General features: G+C 55.5%; 1 non-coding gene across 1 annotated transcript; it reads right to left on the bottom strand.

Moving 5' to 3' along the window:
• Positions 1-9,744: 9,744 nt before the first annotated feature.
• TRNAS-UGA (transfer RNA serine (anticodon UGA)) lies at positions 9,745-9,826 on the bottom strand. The gene has a single exon. It is a non-coding gene; the product is annotated as a tRNA-Ser (tRNA).
• Positions 9,827-18,873: the final 9,047 nt, after the last annotated feature.

Raw genomic sequence — 18,873 nt, 5'->3', positions numbered from 1 at the left:
GGGTGGATTTTAATTGTGTCAGACGGCCTGAGGACCGCTGGTCCCATTTTCCCAACTGTCAGAGGAAACTCTTCTATGATGACCACTCCCTGGTGCAGGTTTGTAGTGAGGTCGGTTTAGAGGACATGTCTCTCCGTAGTGGAACCAGTGGAGGGCAGGAGGTAGCCTCCAATTCCTCTGATCTGAGCTCACACCAGACACAGATGCGGTACACCTTTCTGCAGGGATAGGCCAGGAGTCACACTGATTTACGTGAAAGAGAGCACGTCGACAGCCCAGTTGCCACCCTCTTCCTCTTGCCCAGGTTTAAGAGTCATGGATAGGCAGGAGGGAGGAAGAGTCCCAGGCTGGACCCCAGTACACCTCTCCTCCTCTGGGCATCTGGAGCAGAGACAGCTGGTGCTGACAGCTCCAAGGGAAGGCTTAAAAGCCACAGAGCAACTGAGTGTGGGGCAAAAGGAGGGGAGGATTTACTGCAAGAGGATTTTTCCCAGCTGCTGAGAAGCACAGAAGTACCCGGTGTTTGCTCTTGCGGTGAAAGGTGTTAATATGTTTAGGTGGCCTGGCTAGCTCAGCTGGAAGCACCTCTGGCTCTTACTCTGAAGGTTGAAGTTACAATTCCCTGTCTGGGTGCTAGGGGCTCCTCTTCAACAATACAATACACAATCTGCTTAAGCCCCCACCCAGTAACCTGGGGAAACCAACCCTCGCCACTGGGTGCCTCCAAGAGGCAATATTTTCCCCACTCACACGCACTGAGTGTAGAAAAGAAACTTTAAGAAAAAGGAGGAAACTCACCTTGTATTAACTTAGGAAAACACCACAGTGAGGATTCATAACACAACACTTGAGCAAAACACCCACCCACAGCCCTCTGGGCAGTGGCCTTTTGCCTCCGGCTCTTAAATCCAGACACTAAAAGCTCTGTGGATGTGCCCCTCCCTTCACTGCACCTCATCCACAGCTGCTGCTCTGGGTCAATGAAAACCCAGAGTTCACCTCTCACTTCCTGGGGGGAAAGCCCCTTTCTCCCTCCACTGTCTGGCCATATTGCCGGCCACTTCCCGTTCCACCCTGTCACCACTCTGCTGGCCCCTCTCCGCTCTGGGACGTCTTGTGGTCCCACCAGGAGTGGAACAGGCTCCCTAAAAGTAGTGGCCACCAGAGCCTGAACAGTAGCTCCACCCCTTCCACTCGAGGCCATGCCCCTGCACCACCCCTTCTCCCGAAGGCCCTGCTCCTGTGCGGCCTCTTCCCCCCAAGACCCCACCTCCTGCTCACTGCTCTCCTCCCCCCTCACTCGCCCTTATGGTCATTACAAAGTGGCAAGGCCGAGCTCTCCCATTTTTAAAAGTTCTGGGGTGTTGTTCCCCCCTGTTCAGGCACCCCTGGGGCCCTGCACTTCACACAGCTCTCCCTGATTTCAGCTGTTAGTGAGGAAGCCTCACTGCTAGCGCAGACTGGGTAGTTTGTTGGATGAGAGACACTGTCCCAAAGCAGGACTAATGCTTAGACCTGGTGATCAGTGATTTCAGATCTGTTGGTCTGCAGCAAGACTCTACAGTGAGTCTTAATCAGCTCTGTTATTACACAGAGACGAACAAAAGGGTCAAATGATGCCTGGAAGCCTTAAGAAGAATCCACCCCACCAAGTACAACACCTGTTGCTACCTGCTCTCAACCTCACTGAGAATGTTTTGGGGTCACTCCTTACATTTATCAACCTAGGGAGAATCACAATTAACAGGTTCTCCAGTGGCACAATTGGTTAGCGCACAGTACTTATAGGGCAGCCTTGAGAGGGGCTATGCTGTGGTTGTGAGTTCCACCCTCACCTGGAGCACAGGTTTTCATTAACCAGATGGTGTCATCCCCTCATTTGGCCCTGTGGAATGTACAATCCCAGCCCAGGGGACACTGAGGCAGGGGAGAAGTTAAAAATGCCCCCTTCACTTATTAGCTCCTCTCCAGAGGGCAGGTCAGAATCTACAATCCTTTCTTCCCCACCAGCCCCTGTGCCAGGATCCCTCCAGAAGAGCCTGGAGTCCTGCCCATGGCATCTGTACTATTGACAAACCCTAAGTGACAGGGACAAAACACTCAAATCCCGCCTGGTGCAGGGAGCCAGGTTTGCGCTTCAAATTCTGTCGTTTATACATTTCCAGGCCGGGGAATATCCCACAACAGCATTTAATGGGATGCTGCCTGCAGAACAGTTACACTGCGCAGAGCTGCTATGGAGGAAGGGTGGGATTTGGTAACATTTTGAGCATTGTTTGGGAAATGAACTTTTTTTGTGAGGTTAATAACTATCTCCTCAACTTTATTTACTCACCTTAAAAATGGGTGTCACTTGATTTTTGCATCTCCCTGTGAAACTATAACTGGCACGTATGGCTTTCTACAGGGGGTCATGATGTTAAAGTTGGGGAATTCAGTCTCTGTACTTCTGGGGGAGTGTTGCTTTTTAAACTGCCTCACTGCCAGGCACACTGGGCTGTTAGCTGCACCCACTGTCCTTGCCAGGGGCCGTTGTTGAACCCTGGGCGGCTGCACTGCCGTGCTTCGGTTACTCTGCAGGGGGAGAAGCTGCTGGGGAACAATGTAGAGCAGGTGCAGGAAGGAGACGGGGTCACTATTCACATTCTGAACTGCATAATTTTCCAAATTTGGGAATAGATTCATAGATTCATCCTCCAGCAAGTGACCTCGTGCCCTATGCTGCAGAGGAAGGTGAATGTCTGAGAACAATTCTAAGGGGAAGGTGAATGCAGAGCTATGACACTGGAGATGCCCAGACCTCCAATGGGGGCAGCGTGGCAATTAATAATGGGAAGATCATTTGCAAAATTAGCCGCCACTGACACGATTTGTCTCTGTTCCTATTTTATGCTGTGGTGTTAGTTAGAGGAATCAGTACAGATTTTTTATTATATTAATTAAACACTTAATTTTATGTAACCAAGCCAAAAACTTAGTGTCACTTATTTTTTCTCTGTCCTAGCAAGAATGAATTGAATTTTGTGACTTTCTGGAAAGTGCAGAGAGATTAAATGCAGGGAATTCAGTCTCTGTGTTTGTGAGCTGATGTTTTCCTCTCACAGGTCAGTGCCTGCATTGAAATACCAAGAGGAATCTAAGCGCTGGTGTATGCTGGGCACTTAACTGGCAGAGCAACATCTCTCAGGGTGTGATCTCCCCCGCAACCCACAGAGTTAAGGTGACCTAAGCCCTGGTTGGATAGTGCTAAAGAAAAGAAAGAACTGTTCTGTCAATGTAGCTATTACAGGGATGGGAAAACCCCTCTAGTCACTGTCTGCTCCAGAGAGCTATAGCAGTGCTTTAAGCATAGATAGAGTGAAACTAGATCCAGCACCAGTTCACACTGTGGATGCCCAGGTACTAAGAGTGCAAAGACAACAACGTTGTCAGGATTTGAACCCTGTGCTGGGAAACCACAAGGGATTTCTACCGCAGCACCTTAACCACTCAGCCACAACTACTTAACATGCACTTGTTTCACTACATGATGACTCTGTTCTCACTGAATTGTCATTCCAATTGTTTGCTCAGACCAGCTTCCCCAGCACACTCATGGCTGCGCATCAGTGTAAGGGTGTCCTTGGCTGAGCAGCGAGAATTCCTGCCCATTTCCCTTCCGGCTGGAGCAGGATGAGAGTGTGTTTGTGAGAACGACATTGCTGTAGATTGTTGTTCATTCCCCACTCTGACAATTCAGACAGTCCCTTTCCTAGTCAAATCTCCAGCACATCGTTCCAATAGCAGGGGGCAGGTTTTCTCTGGGGCACTGAAATATTTCCGGGGGCTGGTGCATGAACTCAACCTTGCATTTCACCCTCGATGTTTCATGGACGAACAACAGCAGCAGAAAGAAAGAGCCGAGCCAATATCTCCCTGGCAGGGATGCAGGTGCCACATCCCCTCTGTCTGCCCATCGCCACTGCAGGAGAGAAGGGTTCACTGGAATTGAATACCCTGGCTCAGACCAGAGACACAGGGAGGTTTTGCTGTTCATGGATCTGTGCAAAGGAAATTCTGTCTCTGTGTGAAATTGAGGTAGCAAATGAAATGTCCACATGGTGGCCCAATGCCCTAAGGAATGTGGGTGAAGGGCTCAGGCTGGGAAATGATTTAACAGGGGTTTGTTTCAATTTATTGCCCTGATTAAAAACTATGGCTAAAATGCAGCCATGTTGTTAGTACTTGTATCTGTGTAGGGACACCCAAGTGGGTGTTAAGTCCATTGCCTTCACCAAGAGCAGTTGATTATTTTATCAAGGCACAAATTTCTTGTCAAGGCCTAGAATCCAGAGAAAACAATACACTGATGATAAGAAGAAGTACATAAAAATATTTTGCAGCCACCATGGGCGTAACTATGATGTGTCATGTTTCACTTTTTATATCTGGCGCCACCTCCTTTCCCTTTCGCCTTGTAGTTGACCAAGGGCAAAGCTGAACGTCTCTTCAGATACCAGGGAGTGTTTATGTCCATCCCTGTGAGCTACACAGGGGTTTGATGTTGCTGCTTTCAATCCTCTGGCTCTGCTGGGATAAGGAACAATTCAGGCTGTCACTGATCTGAAGGAGGAAGATCAGTTCTTGACAGGGAGAGGGACGCCTCCTCTTAAATGTGTTTGTCTGGCTGACAGTCCTGGTTCCCAGGTCTTGCCCATGGGGCTTCAGCAGTTTTGGGACCAGTTCACTCCCTTGGCCCCACCTGCTGCCCCCAGGAGCTCCCCTCCAGGGGCCCTGGCAGTGCAGTATCTTCCTGCTCGCTCCAGTGGCTGCTGGCCCCTCCCCATGGCAGGGTGGGGCAGAGCTGTGCCTCTACGCGCTGCCCCCACTCCAAGCCCCTGCAGCCAATGGGACACTGTAGGGGTGATGCCTGGGGGCAGCAGCATGCGGAGGCCCCCCAGCCTGCCCTGCCTTGGAGCCCCAGGTAAGCGCCGCACCCCTGACTCCCTCCCAGAGCCTGCACCCTCTCCCTCCGCACACCCCCTCCCACCCACTCCAATCTCCCTCCCAGAGCCTGCACCCCCATCCCTCCTCCTATTCCCCCTACCCCTGTCCCAGCCCAGAGCCTGCACCCAGCACCCAAACTCCATCCCAGAGCCTGCACCCTAGAACCCCTCCCCCACCCAAACTCCCTCACAGAGACCAGCGTCTCTCCCCTTCTGCACCCAAACTCCTCCCAGAGCCTGCACCCCTCCTGCACCCCAATCCCCAGCCCCAACCCAGGGCCTGAACCCTAGACCTCCTCCCCCCATCTCTCTCCCAGAGCCTTAGGCAGATGGGGGGCAGAGTTTTGGGGGGCAGGTTCTGAGTGGTATGAGTGACATTATTGGCCCACTGTGAGGATTGGAGGACTGGCACTGGCCCTAAGGTAAATTGAGGTTGAGACCCTGCTTTAAGGGATTGGAGCAATGCTGGAGAGACTGACGGGCAGGGAGCTGGGGAGCTGTGTGTGCTCCAAGGAGAGTTGTTGTTGTGCTCTGGTGACACAGAGCGGGGGTGGGGAGTTTGTAAGCTGTGGTGTTTGTATAGAGAGAAAGTTTAGTAACCCCTAGCTTAAAAACATTTCCTGCTCTGAGCTATATATGACACTCTTTGTTGCGAGGATAGATCAGTGGGTGAATGTTTCCCTGCAGGATAATAGGTTCCTAGTTACAATCCAAGTGATTCCCTTGAAAAAAATTTTTGAATGAAAATCGATTTCCAGACCCATCTCCAGTATGTTCAGGAGTTCGCTGAATAGGGATGGATGGTTGAAATGAATTTAAACACTCAGCATTTTCCTGTGCAAATGTATAAAGACCTAGCAGAGCTGTCCAGCAGCTGAAATCAGTTCCAGTCCTCGGTGTCTCTGTATCTGAGGCATGTGCGACACCTCTGTGGTGATGACAGGTGAAAAAATGCTGGATTCGATGAAAGATGAGACCATAGGAGGGGAAAGTGAACGGCAGCACCACACAGGGTCATAACACTGAGATACGGGGCTTCGCTGTCACTACTCCTGTGTTTTCCATCATTTATATCCTAAGGAACACACCCTCCCCCTCCCCCACACACTGTCACACACAACCTTCTCCCCTTGAGCCCAATCCAACCCTCCCCCTCCATGGGACACAGCCTCCCACACACACTCCATGGGACACAGCCTCTCGGTGACTCACCCAGATGGGGGCTTGTCTCTGCATCTCCCCAACAGAGGAGCAGAGAGCCGAAAGGGCCACAGGAGACCAATGGAGCTAGGCAGGAATAGAAAAGACTTCCCCTCCCTTCCCTTCTCTTGAGTCCAGTTAATCTCACCCATGGGTCATTTCTGCCCCGGGTGGGCTCAAAGCACCAACCTTCCCCTCAGCAACGGAAGGTGGGAACCAGCTCTATCACACAGAAAGAGGCTCCCCACCTCTGCTGCTGCCATTCAGCAGCCATTAATATTGATTTGTTTTAGTTAGTGCAACCCCCTCAACCCCTAATCCATCCATGAATCAAGGAGGCAAGACCTTCAGTTGGGAACCAGAGGGGTAATGGGTTAGTGTACGGGACTTATAGTAGCCGTGCTGAGTGGAGTGATGCTGAAGTTGTGAATTCAAACCTCACCTAAAGCACCAGCTTTCTTTAAGCAAATAGGTTCTGCCAATCAGTTTGCCTTACAGAAAATACAATTGCAGCTCAGAAGACACTGAGGTCCCCTTGCTTTACAGAGAGCAGGGCAGATTCCATAGATCTACCAGGCTCTGCTCTCTGCCAGCCACCAGGGTCAGGCAGAGCCCAGAGCACTGCCCCTGACTCCCCCTCAGTCTTTGCTCCCCAAACCACATGTGTGCTCACCCTCTTCTCTGTGAGACTCAAACCCTGCCTGACTTTCTATATGTTGATGTGGTTTTCATCTGTCGTGTTGATGTGCATGTGGGTCCTGTGTGATTTTGGTGGATGACTGCCATAGTTTTGGGTGCATGTGTGTATGATTTTTGCATACAGATTGGTTTTTTGCTTAGTATTCTTTTGGTATGTGGGTTTTGTGCTTTCTTGTTGTGGGATTTTGCTGGATTTTTTGGCATGGATTTGTTCTTTCTATATTTTGTGTGGCTTTCCCTTTTGTGTATATGGCTCTGTGTGCTGTGTGAATTTGTGTGGGTTTGGTTTTTGTTTATGTCTGTGTGGGCCTGTGCAGTCTGTGATTTTCTCTTTCTTTCTGTGTGTTTCTCTCTCTGTTTGTATCTTCATGTGTAAATTCACTGGATTTTTTCAAAATCTTCACAGCTTTGCCAACTTTCACCGGGAATTTTTCTCCATTAACAAATTCTCACGTGTTCCCTACCAGTTGGTGACCATTGCCCCAGGGGCATGTCAGTCTCAGAGTCCTGATTTCCCTTTGACCCTTCCCCCTTTTATTGGGACTGGGAACTAGCCAACCAAAAACTCCACTAAGTTTTAGTAAAGGGCCAACAGTCCCTTACACGAGCCAGCCCCATGAGGGTCACCGATGGCCAGAGAAGGCAGCATAAGCTGGCCCCATTGTGTAATGGGCAGCACTCAGGACTCTGAATCCTGCAATCTGAGTTCAAATGTCAGTGGGACCTGGTATTGGTTTGTGGTAAAGCCCTGGAGCTCAAAGTGCTCAATTTCCCTGTCTCTAGTTGTTTAAGAGTGAGTCTTTTCCCTCCTGCTGAGTGACTCACACCCACTGGAACTAGGTCGTTGGTTGAGATGGCTGCAATGGATTGGGGTATAGAAGTGGCTATGGCTGCCTGTAGTCCTGTGGTTTGACCTGGTTGGGATTCTTGCTGCTTCACGCGATGCCCACAAGTTTGGCCCTTGTGCTTGCTGCCACACCTTTCCTCTGGCCCACACGGCGCTTGAAGAAAGGAGTGCCAGGGCCAGGATTAATAGTCAGGGCTTGGCAGGAGGGAGGGTGGAGCCCAGCCTGGAGTCCCTCACACCTTCCCTCCTCCGGACACCTAGAGCAGAGGCGGCTGGTGCTGACAGCTCCAAGGGAAGGTTTATAAGCCACAGAGCAACTGAAGGCGGGTCAAGAGGAGGGGAGGACCATGCCCTTGCATGGCCAGCAGACAGCCACAAAGACCCCCGGCCAGGCTGCTCCCTGCCATACCAAACACCCACTGAAAGCGACCCACAGACCAGCATGCAGGGGAGCTGGTGATGCTCTGTGGCCAACATCAAAAGAAGGTAGGAAAGCAGGGCCAGTCCCCTGGCGTGGCCTCAGTCTGTTCCCACTCACAGTGCTCACTTTTGCAGTGGGGCAGGTGATTTTACCCCAAGAGGCTTTTCCTCAGCTGGCAAGAAGCAGAGAAACACTCAGGCTCCCAAGGTGCTATTTACCAACCCCCTCAAGCACAGGGGCAGGTGCACACTTGGAAGAGGGAAACTGCTCTACACGCTGGCCTGGGCAGCCGCCCATTTTCTTTGGCAAGTCAGGAAGGGCAAAGGCTAGACTGGAAGCACCTGCAGCTCATGCCCCAGCCTTTGTGACACCCAACTCCCAACTCCTTCCCAGGCTCTAGCTGAAGCCAGAGCATTGGCCTGAGCCGCCAAGAAGAGGTTCCAGCCCTGAAGGGAGCAGGACTTTCAGCACGAAGGTAAAACTGCAGGAACACAACCATGAAGCAACTTGAACTCTCAATGCCTGCGCTGAAGTCAGACATCTTATCCATTAGGCCACATGAGAAAAGCCCCTCCAAGCCCTTCTTTAGAAAAGGCAGACACTGTGTTTCTCAAGTCTTCTACTGATGGGGGGCTGAGACTCTCTGGGCACAAGAAGCAGAGTTCCCAGCGACACGTGAGAATTAATTCTATGGAGCCAGGTGCAGGACTTTGGCAGGGAGGCTCAGGAGTGGGGGATTGGGGTGCAGTGGACGGGCTGGCTGTCTAGGTGAGGAGATTTAGTGACCCTCAGGTGCAGGAGAGAGGAAAAGAAGGAGGAATTGGCAGTGGCCATGGACAAGAAGAGGAGGCTCTTAGCAAGCCTGGCTAGCTCAGTCAGCAGAGCATCAGGCTCTTAATGGGAGGGGCCGGGCTTTGAGCTGCTGTCCAGGGACTCAGCTTTTAAGTTGCCTTGTGTGCCAGGAGCCAAATGATTCCTGGTGGTGCCCAGAGCCATGTGTGGGACAGAGAGGCTGAGACTTGTGGCACCTGCTCTGCGGCAGGGATCCTGGCAGCTCAGACTCAGGGAAGGCTTCTGCGCTCAGAGGTGCTGACTTTGAGAGTTCCCAGGCAGTGCTCAGTGCCTACTCCACCACAGGCCCTGCCCCCAAACCATCAAATCTCTTCCTACCCGACCCTGCCCCACTTCTTTCTCTCCTCACTCCTCCAGCACACCCCATCAATGGCCAGCAGGAGGCGCTGAAGGAGAAGAGGAGGAGCTTATCAGCCAGGCCTGCTAGCAGGTGGGAGGTGCCAGGGCAGAGTTGGCTGCTGGGCACCTTTTTTTTTTCTGTCTGTTGCTTCTGCAGCCCCCATGGATTCGCTGACTTGGCTCCTTTCACACGCTAGAGAGAGAAGTAGAACCAGGGCTATGGCTGATCTATGGGGCACTAGGTGAGTGCCAGAGGCTTCAGGTGCTGAGAAGTGGTGTCCCAGGAATCTCTATGAAAGGAGCAGAACAGGATTTACTTGGGGTGGGGAGAGAATTGAGAGTGTCTCAGGGGGTTGTTGAGGGGTATTGCCCGGGTTAGAGAGTAGCTAAAACACAGGCCTCACTGTGAGCAGGATTTGAACCTGCACAGGGAAACCCTATTGGATTTCAACTCTAACGCCTTAACCACTCTGCCATCACAGCTGTGAGCACAAAACTGCCCCACTGCCAGAGAAACTGGTAAAGAATCACAATGCCCAGGTGTGAAGTCATCTGAACTACAGAATTCCCACAGCAAACCTGGCTCCCAAAGCACAGGGGGGATTTTGGGTTTGTTCTCTTTGCTCAGCCACGTGCAGTCGCACAGAGAGCGCATTTAAAAGTGTCCCCTCCCACAGAGCGGGAATGGGAAATGATTCTCAACTTGAAGCTTGATGTGAATGAGGATGTCTGGACCACAGGGCCAGGGACTGGCCTTTGCTATAGAAACCAGTGACACACGGAACCAGGCTAAGGAAAATGTTTCCTGGAATCAGTAACTGGATTAGCAGCAGTATTGTGCAGAGAAATGTCTCACAAGAGGAGTCAGCGCATTGGTGGTTCAGTAGCAGAAGTCACAGATACAGCGGGGGAGGTCTGTGGATCGGGAGTGAGGGGCACTGGCAGAGCAGTGAGAGGGGAGCCCAGGGCTGGGATAACAGGGGCTGTGGGTCAGGACAAGCAGTTCTGTGCGGAGTGTTCAGAGGTGCCCTGTATCTGCCCTTTCTCTGCACCGTCCCTGCTCCCAGAATGCACCAGGCCCTGGACTGAACTCTTCCCCTGCAGGCTAAGCTGGTTTCGTCTGTGATCCTGTTGGATGGGCAGTGGGGGAAGTGACAGTCCCAGCCCAAAGCCAATGCCCCCCTGTCACCCAGCACCCTTGGCCCTGGATCCACCCAGCCTAGTAGAGAACTCAGCAGGGCAGGTCAGCCAGGAGCTGTGCCCTGCCAGGCTCTCAGGGATATCTACCCTGCAGCTGGGGGATCTCCCCAGTGTGGTCCATGGGAGCTCACGCACTAATGGGGTAGCGGCAGCAGCTGCGTGGTGGGTTGGGCTGGTGACCCGGGTCCATCTCCTGGGGTCAGTTGGGTTCATGCTCAGACGACTGGCCCAGTTACCGGCCGAGCCCCCCAGCCACGCTGCTGCTGTTAGCGCACTAGCCTTGGGTGGAAGCTGCTGGCTGGCTGGACCCTGAGGGTGGAGCCGGCACTAGGGGAAACCCTCCGGCCTGGAGATTCGTTGCCGAGATTCCTGGGAGCTGCCCATCCCCATGGCTTGTGTGGCTGCCCCCCAGGGCCCAGCAATGGCTCTGGAGGGTGACTCGCGGCACCTGGCGGGAGGTGATCCAGGCAGCGGGCAGCTGGGGGATCTGACTTACTGATAAAATTGGTCTCTTCATTCCCTGGTGCTCGGCAGCCTGGGTCAATACCGACACCTCCCAGGAACAGGTCAGGGTTGGGTGGGGTTAGAATTTCCCTCCAAAGCGATTTTAGGGTCTGATCCTGCAAGTCCCCCATGTACTCAGTACAGGATGGGTCCAGGCACCTCACTCGATCCAGTGCTGGCGTGTACAGCAGAGAATTGGAAGCGGCAAATCAGTGGGTCATATAAAGAGACTAGAAATACAAGAAGTTACTTTTGAAAGGACAAAAGAAAAAGACGACATTCCCGAGCTGTTTAATAGGGCGAACTGCCCCTTGCAGGCTGCGAAGGGAAATCTCAGGGGTTGTGTTCACCTGTTCCCAGGGCTGTGTCCTCAAGACAGATTTGTGGGAGAAAGGAAATCACCACCGAGAGAGGAGTTGGGCTCAGGGTGGATTTTTGTACTTTGGCAGGAAATTTAGGATCTGGGACTGGAGCCTTAAAGAGGGAGCGGGTGAAGGCTCCCCTCTGCTTTCAGGCTGAAGGAATCCTGGGTTTGGTCAGTCCATCCGGGGGGGTCACATCGCTCCCAGGCAAAGAGAGGAGGAGAACTCCCCCCACAATGACACATGCAGATCCTGGAGAAGAAGAAAGAGACAAGAGACCACTAGGAGGTGAAGGTGACTGAGGAGGGGAATCCCTTGTGCATGTTACAGAACACTTGGGAAGCTGTGGCCATTCAAACACACTGAGCTTTACTAACGAGCAAGGCCAGACTGCTGTGACTCGGAGAAGGGTTTAGGTGTCATAATGAACAAACAACTCAGCATGAAATGCCCGTGCGATGCTGTCGTTGTCCTTGGATGTACAGACAGGAGAACAGTGACTAGATATAGGGCACTAGTGTTATCTCTGTATAACATTGGTCAGACCAACACTGGACTCTTGCACACAGTCATCTTGGCCACATTTTAAGATGAAGAACGAAAAATTGGATGGGGGGCAGAGAAGAGAAAAAAAAGTGCTGAAAAGTTGCTTTCCAGTGCAAGACAAGAGCTCAGTCTGCTCAGTTTATCACAGAGAAGACCAAGAGGTCACTTGATGAAATTGTGTAAATCCCCTCCCAAAGAGAAAATTCTGGGTACTGAAGGGTTCTTTAACCCAGCAGCAAAAGGCAGAACAAGAACCAGTGGCTGGAAATTAATGGCAGAAAAACTAAAATGAGAAATAAGGGACACATTTGCAATCGGGTGATTAAACTTTGGAACAAAGTACCCAGGGCAATGATGGATTCTTCACCCCACATGGGGGTGGCAAGAGGGGACGGGGGGGCTGAAGAAAGTGCTCTCGGGTGAGATAGAAAACCATTTCTCTCCGGTGCTTGGCTGGTGGCCTTGCTCTCATGCTCGGGGTCTCCCTGATCTCCATTGCTGGGGTCAGGAAGGAATTTCCCCCAGCTCACACTGGCAGGGATGTTGGAGTTTTTGTCATCCTCTGTGGCATGGCGCACAAGTCACTTGCCCAGATCAGCTGGGTACCTCTCACCAAATCCACTCCAGTGCAGGGGCCTCCAGTATTGGTACCCCTCTGCCTCTCCTATGCTCCGTCTATGGCACACAACGGGATATTCTCCTAAGGGCTGGAATATTTTGATTTAATCCCAGTGGTTGGGCTCTGTGCAGGGGTGACTTTGTGGCCTGTCACATGCATGGGGGTTAGACAGGATTATTCAGTTGTCTTGACTGGCCTTAAAATCTAGACATGGATGTTCTGGCTACAATGTTGCAGTGTCTGACTCGTGGTCTCTCCAGCTCCCAAGGGCCTCGTTCCAATCGAATTCCAGGCCAGGATTCAGAGACTGGCAGCTGCAGGGTAAGGCAATGGGGGCTGGTGGGAGTCACTTTGGGGCTGTCACTAGCCACAGAAAACAAAACCTCTCCCAACATCCCGACTGCTGCCATCAGGGCATCTGGCCGTAGAGGAGCCGGGTCAGCGCCCCCCGTGGAAGGAGTCGGGGGGATGGAAACCCCCAGGATGGGGAGTTGTGTGTTTCAGCCGTGTTAGTATCACTCAAACACATGCACAGTACCCACACGCAGAGCCAGTTCATTCTGTAAAACCCCCAGACCCACGAGGGACGTGTTAATCTCAGCACAAGTTCTCCTTTAACCCTTTAGAAATAACCCTGTAATTATTGTGGCGTCTCAGTGCCACAGGACGCCAAACCCCTGAGCTGTCAGTAGAGCAGCCCGGGCCTGTGGGAGCCGGGCGGGGGGGCCACAGGGCAGAGGCAGCGCGGAGTGAAAGGGCTTCAACCCCCCCCCGAGATGGGCCTGGGGGGGTAACGGGGGGGCTGAGCTGTCTCTTTCCCATCCTCCCAAGGATTGCGGAGACAAGCAGGTGTGAGCCCCGGGCTCAGATTTCTAATTGTAGCTGTGATGGCAGAATGGGAGGAGGGTTGAAGCCGAAACCCTGGGGTGCAGGAGTAGCGAGAAGAGAAGCCTCACCACCATTGCTTTTTCTTTTCCTCTTGTGTTGTGTTTTATAGCAAGGGAAAAGAAGTCGCGGGGACGGAGTCCAGCCCTGAGGTGAGATGGAAAGTGAACAAGAGCAGTGACAGCGTGAATCCTGTTGATGCCAGGCAAGAGCTGCCCAACTGGGACAAGAGTAACCGTCTCTGTCCGTGAGATGTGGATCTGGTTTGGGAAGGGCTCTGGTCACAGCTCTCCTGGCTCCAGGCAGGGACTTCCTGTTACCTGGGTGTGAGTTTCCGGACTATCTGTGGCTTCAAGGGAGATGATGTTGCCATTTGTGAAGGCTGATCATCTCTCTGGCCAGGAGTGGTGTGTGCTCCCTAGCAGAAAGTTGGATCCATGAGGGTGACTCCCTGTTGTGAATTTCTTTCGTCCTCCTAGGTTTCTCTCTTTGTGTTGGCCAACTTTCACTCAAACTCTCTCTGTCTCTCCTTTCATGGACAGCTGTCATGTTCAGTTGCCTGCATTCTTTTCCTCTGCTCCCCCTCCCCCAGTCTCCTATGGGCTCAGCTGGGTCTATCTACCCACGGGCAGGGTCTCTGCCATACTGGGAAGAATGTGTCCTGCCTGCCAGGATAAGGGGGTTGCTCCTCCCACCCCCTGTCTTCCGGAAGACCTCATTGCTGTAACTGGTCACAGTGTGAGTGGCCATTCATGTCTTTGGGGCTGTGAGGTCTGAGAGTGAGAGGGGTGGGCTCACGGTCATGGCTTTGGGCAGAGGAGAAGTGGGGCTGGGATTAGAGATGCCCCTTTCACCCGCTAGCTCCATTACTGCATCACTCAAAAGCCTCGCTCAGGGTCCACTATGCTTCCTTGTGCTGGGCACTGCAGGGACAGTCAGAGGGACAGCAGGATTCATGAGGAAATAGATGAGTGTGTGAGGCAGATGGGTGAAGGGATGTGTGTGGCATACACTGGGGATGGATGGGGAGTTGAGGGTTGGACAGACAGCAGGACAGATGGAGAGCTGTAGGGACGGATGGTGGTGTCCCAGGCTGGACTTGTGATGGGTTCAGCTCATGGCCACTGACTCTGTCATCTCCTGCCCCCATCTGCCCGTCTGACTCTGCCCCTGTTTCTTGCAGGCAGCACTCAGCAGAGTCTGGCCCTGTTGTTACACTTGTGCCTACATCCAACGCACACCTGTGTGTAATGTGCTGCTGGAGGGCTCAGGCAGGGAGAAGCATGTGGCTCACGGCTGCTTAACCAGCTACTCCAAAGAGTGCCGCAGATCTCCCCCTCCTTGGGCAGCAAGACCCTGGCCTGGGGGTTCCCTGTCCCTCCTTGCTGCCAAAGCAGCCTGCTCAGCACAGAAACCGAGGTCACCTGTCTCTGCCCAGCCTCTAGCTGGAGCTGCTCCAGCCCCGAATTGCTGGTATCCAGCCTGGCCGGAGTTGGTGCGATGTCCTAGCAGAGTCCGTTCTTTCTCCCCGAGAGATTATGATTTTCCCCACTGCAGTTAGTTGCTCTTTCTCCACTTCCCCATAGCCCCTCCCCAGTGATAGTGACCTCTGCTGGCCAGGCACGGGAGTGTCCTGTAGGTGCCTTCTTGCAGGAGCAGTGACTCCTGGTGGCGAGGGGCAGCAATGCCTGGCATGTATCCCCCCTGGCATTGCTGCAGTGACCCCTGGTGACAACTGTGGGCAGTTGTCTATGTGACCCCACTACTGCCATTGCGCCTGTGAGTGCTGGTGGGTAGGTGAGGCAGGGCCTTGTATGTATATCAGCCATTGGGGAGAGCCCTCTGCGTATCCCACTCTCATCTCGGTGACTCGTGTTGCCCAGGTGGCGCAGTCCCTGTGTGTATTTACTTCCCCCAACCCCTGCATTGGGCCTATGACCACTGGTAGCCAGAGGAGTCAGTGCCCAAGGTGTATTCTTCACCTCCCCAAAGGTGGCAGGGTGTCTGGGTGGCTGTGTCAAGCAGTGCCCTGGGTATCTTCCAACCCCTTTGTGGCAGTGAGCCCTGCTTCTGGTGTGTATCACTCCCCGACTAGGGATGTGCACTGGTGGCCAAGTATGGCAGTGCCCTTTGTGTAGCCCCCTCTCTCCCCTCCCCGCTCCGCAGGGTGACCAGATAGAAAGTGTGAAGAATTAGGATGGGGTGGAGGATAATAGGCACCTACATAAGAAAAAGGCACCGAAAATCAGGACTGTCCCTATAAAATTGGGACATCTGGTTACCCTATCCCCTCTACCCCTGTGCCAGGTATGGCAGGCACTGATCCCTGGCATCCCTGTGGGGCAGTACCCTCTGTCTATCCCCCAATTGGGGCAGTGACCCCTGCTGGTCAGATGGGGCAGTGCCCTGTGTGTGTGTGTCCCCTATTTAGATAGTGACCCCGATGGCTAAGTGAGGCAGTGGCCTTTGATTTCCTCTTCTCTCCCCAGCCCCCTCTGTCTCTGGGGTAGGGCCCCCAGTTGGGGCACTACTCGATGTGTATCTCTACTAATTGGAGCAGTGACCTCCCCATGGTGCCCTGGTGTGCCAGTGCCCTATTGGTATCTCCCTCCCCTTCTCCCCACGCCATTGTGGTAGTGGCCACTTCAGGCAGTGGCCCGTTTATCATCTCCCCCCCACCAGCACCATTGCAGCAGTGCCACCTGGTGGCCATGTGCGGCAGTACCCTGCAAGTATCCCCCCCAACCATTGCTGCAGTGACCCCAGGTGCCCAGGTTGAGTAGTAGCCTGTGTGTACCTCACCTCTCAGGGCAGTAACGTGTGGGGCCAGCTAAGACAGTGCACAGTCTGTGACGTCTGGTGGCCACGTAGGGCAGTGGCCTGTATGTACCATCTACTCTGGAGCAGTGACCCATCTCTAGGGGCCCCAACCGTGCGGGCCCTGACACCAGCTACAGGAGCCCCACCTATGCGGGCCCCGACCCCAGCTCCAGGGGCCCAACCGGTGGTGGCCCTGACCTAAGCTCCAAGGGCCCCACCCATGCGGGGCCTGACCACAGCTCCAGGGGCCCCACCCGTTGGGGCCCTAACCCCAGCTCCAGGGGCCCAAACTGTGCGGGCCCTGACCCCTGCTCCAGGGGCCCAACCCATCGGGGCCCTGACCCAAGCCCCAAGGGCCCGACCCGAGTGGGCCTTGACCCCAGCTCCAGGGGCCAAACCCGTCAGGGCCCAGACCCCAGCTCCAGGGACCCAACCCGCAGGGGCCCTAACCCCAGCTCCAGGGGCCCAATCAGTGGGGGCCATGACCCTAGTTACAGGAACCGAACGCGTGCATCCCCTGACCCCAGCTGCAGGGGCCCCACCCGTGGTGTCCCTGACCTAAGCTCCAGGGGCCCCACCCGTGCGGGCCCTGACCCCAGCTCCAGGGCCCCAACCCTTGGGGGCCCTGACTCCAGCTCCAGGGGCCCTCCCCGTGGGGGCCCTGACCACAGCTCTAGGAGCACACCCCGTACGGGCCTTGACCCCAGCTCCAGGGGCCAAACCCGTCAGGGCCCTGACCCCAGCTACAGGGGCCAAACCCATTGGGGCCCTGACCCCAGCTCCAGGGACCCAACCCGTCGGGCCCCTCACCCCAGCTCCAGGGGCCCCACACGTGGAGGCCCTGACCCCAGCTCCAGGGGCCCCACACGTGCGGTCCCCGACCGCAGCTACAGAAGCCCCACCTGTGGGGGCCCTGACCCCAGCTCCAGGGGCCAAACCTGTCAAGGCCCAGACCCCAGCTCCAGGGACCCAACCCGCAGGGGCCCTAACCCCAGCTCCAGGGGCCCAATAAGTGAGGGCCCTGACTCTAGCGACAGGAACCCAACCCGTGCGTCCCCTGACCCCAGCTCCAGGGGCCCAACCCTTGCGAGCCCTGACCCCAGCTCCAAGGTCACAGCCCGTGGGGGCCCTGACCCTAGCTCCAGGAGCCCCACCTGTGCGGGCCCCGACCCCAGCTGCAGGGGCCCCACCCGTGGTGGCCCTGACTTAAACTCCAGGGGCCCCACCCGTGCGGGCCCTGACCTCAGCTCCAGGGGCCCCACCCGTCGGGGCCCTAACCTCAGCTCCAGGGGCCCAACCCGTGCGGGCCCAGACCCCAGCTCCGGGGGCCCAACCTTGGGAGCTCAGACTCCAGCTCCAGGGGCCCAACCCGTGCGGGCACTGACCCCAGCTCCATGGGCCCAACCCGTAGGGGCCCTGACCCAGCTCCAGGGGCCCAACCTATGCGGGCCCTGACCCCAGCTCCTGCCGCCCCACCCGTGTGGGCCCTGAACCCAGCTCCAGGGGCCCAACCCGTGGGGTCCCTGACCCCAGCTCCAGGGGCCAAACCCGTGGGGACCATAACCACAGCTCCAGTGGCCCAACCCGTGCGAGCCCTAACCCCTGCTCCAGAAGCCCCACCCGTGTGGGCCTTGACCCCAGCTCCAGGGGCACAACCTGTGTGGGTCCTGACCTGAGCTCCAGGGGCCACACCCGTGGGGTCCCTGACCCCAGCTCCAGGGGCCCATCCCGTGAGAGCCGTGACCCAAGCTCCAGGGGCCCCACCCGTGTTGGCCATAACCCCAGGTACAGGGGCCGAACCCGTGTTGGCCCTGACCCCAGCTCCAGGAGCCCAACCCGTGCGGCCCTGGCCCCAGCTCCATGGGCCCCACCGATAGGGGCCCTGACTCCAGCTCCAGGGGCCCGACATATGTGGGCCCTGATCCCAGATCCAGGGCCCCAACCCGTGGGGGTCCTCACCCCAGCTCCACTGGCCCAACCCATGCTGGCCCTGACCCCAGCTCCAGGTGCCGAACTCGTGGGGGCCCTGACCCCAGCTCCAGGGGCCCAACCCGTGCAGGCCCTGACCCCAGCTCCAGGGGCCCCACCCATGGGGGACCTGACCCCAGCTTCAGGGGCCCCACCCATGGGGGCCCTGACCCTAGCTCCAGGGGCCCAACCCGTGCTGGCTCTGACCCCAGCTCCGGGGCCGAACCCGTGGGGGTCCTGACCCCAGCTCCAGGGGTCCAACCCATGCAGACCCTGACCCCAGCTCCAGGGGCCCAACTGTGCGGGCCCCGACCCCAGCTCCGGGGCCCAACCCGTGGGGGTCCTGACACCAGCTCCAGGTGCCCAACCCGTGTGGACCCTGACCCCAACTCCAGGGGCCCAAAACGTGAGGGCCCTGACCTCAGCTCTAGGGTCCTCACCTGTAGGGGCCCTAACCCCAGCTCCAGGGTCCCAACCCGTGAAGGGCTTGATTCCAGCTCCAGGGGCACAACAGGTGCGGGCCCTGACCCAAGCTCCAGGGGCCCAACCCGTGGGGGCCCTGACCCCAGCTCAAGGGGCCCAACCTGTGTGGGTCCTGACCCCAGCTCCATCGACCCAACCTGTGG

This window comes from Gopherus flavomarginatus, chromosome 11, assembly GCF_025201925.1.
Source record: "Gopherus flavomarginatus isolate rGopFla2 chromosome 11, rGopFla2.mat.asm, whole genome shotgun sequence".
Taxonomy (NCBI): Eukaryota; Metazoa; Chordata; order Testudines; family Testudinidae; genus Gopherus; species Gopherus flavomarginatus.
This window is presented reverse-complemented; position numbering and strand designations above follow the sequence as displayed.